A 7170-nucleotide genomic window follows, 5' to 3' on the forward strand; every position below is an offset into this window, starting at 1 on the left:
AAACTGAAAGTACCTTTACACCAGCTTACCAAATTACCCCAGCTGCACGTACAACAGCATACAGGTTGATCAACAACCTTTCTAAAAGACTTTTTGGCCTATGGCAGCAGAGAAAAATGGGAATTTTATCCTCAACTTCTTGTTTGCAAGACAATTACCTTCTTCATTGATCTGAATTCAACCATTAAAAAAAAAGATGAAAGTCTGTGTGCTGTGAGCTATCTATAAAAAGAACTACAATAAGGACATATCATCATTTTATAAAAACATTGTGGGTTAGTTTTAGATGAGCAGTGAACATGAGCAAACAAATACAGGAACAAACCTTGTAGTACTGCTTTTCCCCTGTGTTCCCTTGTGTGGCCAGTAAATCCAGGAGGACCATCCGGACTAATTCTAGTGGTCCTTTGATACCATGCAGCCCTGTAATAGAGAGATTGTTTGCAGAATTATGCCTTTAGATGATTCTGAGAATATGAATGTATATGTGCAAACACCATGAAGCATACCTTTGCATTCATTTCACGATCATAAAACTGTTCACCTGGAGGTCCCGGTCAACCAATTTTCCTGGGAGTCCTCGATTGCACAGGTAGGACCAGGCAGACCTGCTTAGTATATACTGTCATCCAAGGCTGGCTCACTATGGCAGCCTTTCAAAACACAGTAGAAGAGTATACATAATTTATTTGAAGAAAATAAATGACAGTTGTGTTTTTAATGAGAGTGTATATAATACCATTATACATTTTGTATTATCTAGGGACGGTCCATAATACCGTCTCTGGAGTGATTAGATTTAGTAAATGTTCTTGCAGTAATTAAGACTATTGACAGAGCTAGGGGTCCAGGAAAACCTTTGCTTCCACATGGACCAGATAGACCTGCAAGGAACTCCTTTGCTGCCTACCTCATCAAACATGGTGAGATTTTGAAAGAATCAGTTTGTGCTTACACCCTGCTGCATAAATACCACTTAAGTAGATATTGCGGATGGAAGCGAAATGAAGTCTCATAAATCTTCTTTTCCTTTGTCTCCAGAATGTTTCTCGTGGCTGTTGTGGGAACATAAATCAGCTTTGCAGCTCTATTCCTTTGCAGTGATATATCACACTTTTGTCTTTAGCTGATAGATGATAGATTACCATGGGGGCCAAGCAATCCAGAAGGATCAGGATCTCCTCTCCATCCTGGGATTCCATATATACCAGGTGGACCCTTAAAAGGACAGAAAAAGTCAAACATTAAACTTTAACTCATTCATGGGGGCTTTGTTTTACCACTTCTTACATAACAGTACACAAGTGGAAGAATAGTCAGAAACTGTTTCCAAGATATGTTGTCCTCTTTTACAAAATAAAAAAAAAGGAAGTCAGCATTAATTCAGACATTTAGATCATTTTTATAAGCTAATCAAAAATATGATCAATGATTGATAATCCATTATAATGATAGAAAAACTGTCTCACAAATTGCCATTTCAATTTGGTGATACAGCAAAAATGTGGATATAACCATAATAAATTAAATTGCTGGAGGTGTTCAATATTTACATCTTTGATTTCAGTAATTAATAGCTAATACGGCTGTGTAATCTAATTGAGGCAAAGGGTTAAGTTGCTGTTCTAGCAGCAGAATGGAGGCTAATGCTGCAATGCCGCCCCCTGTTGGTTATGTTCATCAATAGTTTTTCTTTCGGTGGCGTCACAGTCTTAAAATACATAGTCTATGCAACAATTTTTTTCTTATTATTTTTGAACCTGAGTTTCATCTGTCTCCCTTTTTGTGTGGTAGCTGCTACCAGGATAAGTGAGTATTGACCAAAAGCAAAATATTAAGATTAATTAATTCAATTATTCTGAAGTTCTTGGCTTCTCGTGGGTATCTTTTCCAAAGCTTTTTCCTATAAATGTTAGTTCTCACATATATTTTCTAAGTATCTTTTATTTAGGGTGTTAACATTTAAAAGTAAGAATACTAAATTAACCCAGTACTGGTTACTTGACACCATAAAAGTTGGACTTTCTAATGCTTCCTCCTGGACCTGCAGGATGTATGCATGCACTGTCTGATGTTATTTAGGCAATGTCAACTCCATCTATTCACAAAGTTTAGTACCGTGTTATTTAATCAGAAAACAATTGTAAGATTATGAGCTTTCCATGAAAGAAAATCCTATCAACACTTCTGTGTTGATAGATCAGAGATGGGTATGCTTGTAGAAGGTTACACTGTTTTAATAACCATAAGGGAGCAATGGAGTATTCATACTAGTATTAACCACAAAAAACTGATAAAAAGGAGGTGTAAAAACAGAAAAGCCTCGAATGGTGGCTTCATATTCTATTTTCATTACAGAAATAGTTTCAGCTTTGAGAAAATAGTGGAAAAACTTTATACCGGTACTTATAAAGTACATGCATATCAAATGAAACATCACCCTTGAGCATCTATTGGATGGATGGATGGATGGATGGATGGATGGATGGATGGATGGATGGATGGATGGATGGATGGATGGATGGATGGATGGATGGATGCTTACAAGAGCCCCCCTCAGTCTATTCTCCCTAGCTAGTCCGTCCTTTCCTGGGAAAGTTAAAGAACCCTGAATGAAAGGAAAAATCTTTCCTGATATAACGATCATTGATATTTGCAATATTTACGTTATAATCAGTACTCGAGTTGAGGGGGGATTGGGGCAGGTGGCCTACCCCTTCTTTAAAAAATCTTAAAAATCATCCCTCTTGTTAAATGACCATCTCCCTATACATCCCCTGTGACATTTTATTACTGAATGTGTAAAAGTTCTTCTGTATATTAACAGTAAAGGCAATATTGCCCTTTCAACATTTGGCGGGCTGTGGGGTTATGAGCAGCCGGAGCAAAAATAAATTTTAAAAATCAAAGAAGTGGCCTACCATGACTATGAAGCTGATCTCAGTGGGAAATCTGTCCTCTGCATTTGTCCCCAACTATTTAGGGGCAGTGATTGCCATGCCAGTCCAGGAGCTGACTGCAGTTCTACTGTAAGGTGCCTTGGTCAAGGTCAATGACCAGAGTACATGACATGTAACAACCGCACCATTTAGGTTAATAGACTATATTAATTAGGCTATGTACGTTTTAAAAAAAAATCCACCATCCCCCTCCTTTTGTTTTTTTTTTTTTTTTTTACAACTAGACTACTGGTTACAATTAAACACAAATTTTTATCAGTATTGTCTTTTTTAAATATTACCTAACTTTCTTCTCTTCCCAGTGGTCCTTGTAGCCCACGCCCCCCTGACAGATATTAATCTTGATGCCAGTTAAAACCTAAATATATCTGATCTTTTTTTATTCCTAAAAGAAAAAGAGTTAGAAAAAAATATATTTATTCCCTTTTGGTCCACTGACACAAAAAATGACAGATTAGAAATGTAAGTGTCCCTATGTGGTGAGATTTGTAAGCTCCCAATCTTAAATATATTGAATTTGGTTTATTTCCCAGAAGGCTCATTAAGTAAAAACTGTAGGAAATGTTAGGATTATTCTTTATTAGTAATGCACTTGTTATATTACCTATTTGTTAAGCAGAGTAGAAAGACTACGTAGTCTCCCTTCACATAGTGTAACACTGTTTGATTACAGAAGCTTAATAAGGACAGTTCTGTCAGAACAATAAGTAAGCCTAATTGTATATTCCAGGCTGGATTGATAAAGAAGAGCATGTCTGAGGCCAAGATGCAGCCTCAGACATGGGGTCAATGGAGTCCCAGGTGGAGCTATGTGGGTTGAAACACTGGGCCAGAAGGGTATACAGGACCACAATATGCTAAGTTGAAAAAAGAAAAAAAAAAAACAGGTTCTATGGGGCAGGCTGACCACTACCTCAATCCATGGTTCAAATACAAAAATAAATCCCCTTTTACTCACGTAAAGAACTAAAACAGGTGGGTCCAAATCAAACATGTTACATTTCCAACATTTTGTATCCAAAACAGTTACAATTAGAGATAGGTTATTCCCAGGTGAACACTTGACTAGTCTTAGTGCAGGACGCAGTACACAAACTTATTTTAATACTTGAACCAGTCAGCTTTTCAATACACCACATATTGATCAAATTTGGTGTCAACCATCTCCTGCTTGCTTCAGGTCATGTCACGGAAACAAACATTTAAGAAATGTAGCTATTTTCGTTCTCTGCTGTTGACTGACAACAACCAACTTAGCAACCATACTTGGTGTGTACAGCTAAAGACCAAAGATAAAGAAGCTGATTACATCCTAGACAGTCTTTAGATCCAAAATATCAGGCATTATCTAATGACATGATAAAATATCGCTATTCAATCACCTTTATAACGTAACTGGCCTTTTTCATTAAAGTTTTTAATCATCTTTAGGAGTAATCAATGTCTTCATGCATAAAACAAGATCCTAGATTGGTTGGATAAAAGGAAAAAGCAATAAGTCTTAAGGTAAAGTTATTGGTCTCATATGGACCTGATACAAAATTAGCTCAGGGAGCAGGGGGAAGCTGCGACGATAATTGTGCTGCATCACATTTTTTTAACGATGCTTCCAAAACTTTTACCTCCTAAAAGATAACTACTCTGTAGAAAACTGCAGTTTAACCTTTATTAAATAAAAAGCAGAGAGCTTAGAACAGCATGCAGTACATTTTATGACCTTATGACCAGGCTGACCTTATTGCAGTGGTGGACAGAATACTCAACAGTAGTACTTGAGTATAATAGTAATAGTCAAATCTTACAAGGGTACCAGTAAAAGTTACTCAGTCAAACATTAACTCAAGTTATAATATTGGAGTATCATTGTGTCCTTTGGGAAGACACGTCTGTTAGTGAGCCCCAGGGCAGCTGTGCCTACAATGTAGCTTGCCACCATCAATGTGTGAGTGTGTGTTTCAATTGGTGAATGACTGAATCTCAGAATCAAAAAAAGAAAAGAGGGGTGTCTTGATTCTCCTTACACTTTCACTATGGCATATAGGGTCAAGTTTGAATTTATTTCCACAAAGAAACCACAACTTTGATTTGAGAACTCATCCTACTGAACACCTTAATAAATTCTATAAATAAAATGACTAATAATATATGCCCTGAGTTTCTCACATTTGTGGAATGTCTTGCAAATCTGTAAAACAGTAGTGTCAAATTTCAGTCCTAAGGGCTGCTATCATGTTGAACTTGCATTTCAAGAGCAACAGCAGCTTACAGAGCTAAGCTGAGCCAAAATTAACAAGTAACTAGCATTTTGGCATTTTATAGCCAACATGATTTCCTTGAACAGCTGGAAGTCCAAACTCATGATGACATGAAGTTTAAAAAAATCAATAAATAAGCTTACGAGCTTACCTTTTCTGTCTGCCACTCATTATTTGTTTTTTTTCTTGAGGCCCAAAGAGGATCCTTATTTTACAACAACCCATCAGATTTTTCCCCTCCTGAAGTTATTTTTTTTTTTCAGGAATAACCTGCGATTTCTGTCCCTCGTTTTTTTTTTTTTTTTTTTTTTTGGAGGCTCAGAGTGGTTCACTACTTTACCAGTTTTCTGTCCTCCTTAAACCCTATCATGAATAAATTATTCTTTCTTTAATGTGTTATTCATTGTTTTTGCACAAGTCTGTCCCTGTACTATATACGCAATGTGCCACTCAAAAAAGTGTCTGTTTCCATGCGATTAACATATTTTATTTTGTGTTTTTCGCACAAAGTGCATGTGTTTTATGTTGTAACCGTGTCTCTCTTCGTGCCAGACCCATTAAATTGCTGTGTAGTGTGAATGAAATTGACCTGGGGTCTATCTCAGTCAGACCTATTCAGCCCCCTTGCATAAAATCGTTAGAGGTGTCAAGTAACGAAGTACAAATACTTTGTTACTGTACTTACAGTAGTACACTTTTTAGGTATCTATATTTAGTCCATTACTTATTTTTCTTTCTACTTCTAACTTCTACTCATTACATTTTCACACAAGTATCTGTACTTTCTATTCTTTACATTTTCAAAGCAAACATTACTCGTTACTCTTGTCTTCAGTTTAATGTTAATATTTATTTCATGCCATCCAGTGCAGATCATTGGCACCATCCACATCTAGTGAAAACTAGTGTAATTGGATCAATCATATAACGCAAACACTCATTGGTTAGCTATTCGTCAAATTTGTGCTGACACCAAAGGAAATCAACAGAAGCAAGCAGGTGTTCTTCAAACTGCAAACTTGTCAAATGTCTGAAAGGTCGGAACCAGGCGAGAGCGTATAGGGAGAGGGAGACAGAGACCAACAAGACCTCCCTCATCCTTGACCCTATCTCAAAGAATTTTCCGAAATAGTCGAAGAATTGAGCTTTCAATACATATATATATCTGGCTGTTTTTTTTTTTTTTAAAGGTTACTTTAAGTAGTTTTTGGAGCAGGTACTTTTTCACTTTTACTTCAGTAAAGAGGTCAAGCTGATACTTCAACTTTTACCAGAGTGTTTTTACACTGCAGTACTTATACATAAGTAACAAATATGTGTACTTTTGACACCACTGAAAATCGTGCCGGGTGTGATCATACCCACCAACTTTAAAAGAACGTTTTTTTGGTATAAATCATTTTAATAGCTAAAAACGAATGACACGTGTATAAAAAAACTTTATTTTGCCAATATTTCACAATTTCCAATTCTTTTTAAATATAAAGGCTTTCTGTGCTGCAGCAGATGTCACTGATCGGCAATGAATGAAGCATCAAGTAATGAACCTTTCGGCAAAGCATTGGGTTGGAAGGCTTCATTTCTTCAGGAGGATTCATTTGGCCATCACTAAACCTGGGAATGAGAGCATCAATAACAACAAACAAATCTCACACTGGAGTGATAAGAGTTTACCACACTTCTTAACACTCAGGCAAAGAACTGGCAGCAGGCTTCTTTTAAACAGCACTCCTGATTAGGTAAATGTGAAACACCTGCTGCTGCAACCAGTCACCATGTTTTCACCCGAGAAGAATATGCTGAAGCACAAACAGAAAAAAAAAGAAATCAGGAGACAAACCTCCTAGACCCTGACACTACATGCTCAGATTACGCTAACAACAACAGAAGTTATCAGAAATATACAGACGACACACAGCTAAGAACCCATTTAAGTGCTTGGCAGATGTATGGAA

The sequence above is a fragment of the Cyprinodon variegatus genome, unplaced genomic scaffold (assembly GCF_000732505.1).
Source record: "Cyprinodon variegatus isolate N-32 unplaced genomic scaffold, C_variegatus-1.0 Scaffold83, whole genome shotgun sequence".
NCBI lineage: Eukaryota > Metazoa > Chordata > Actinopteri > Cyprinodontiformes > Cyprinodontidae > Cyprinodon > Cyprinodon variegatus.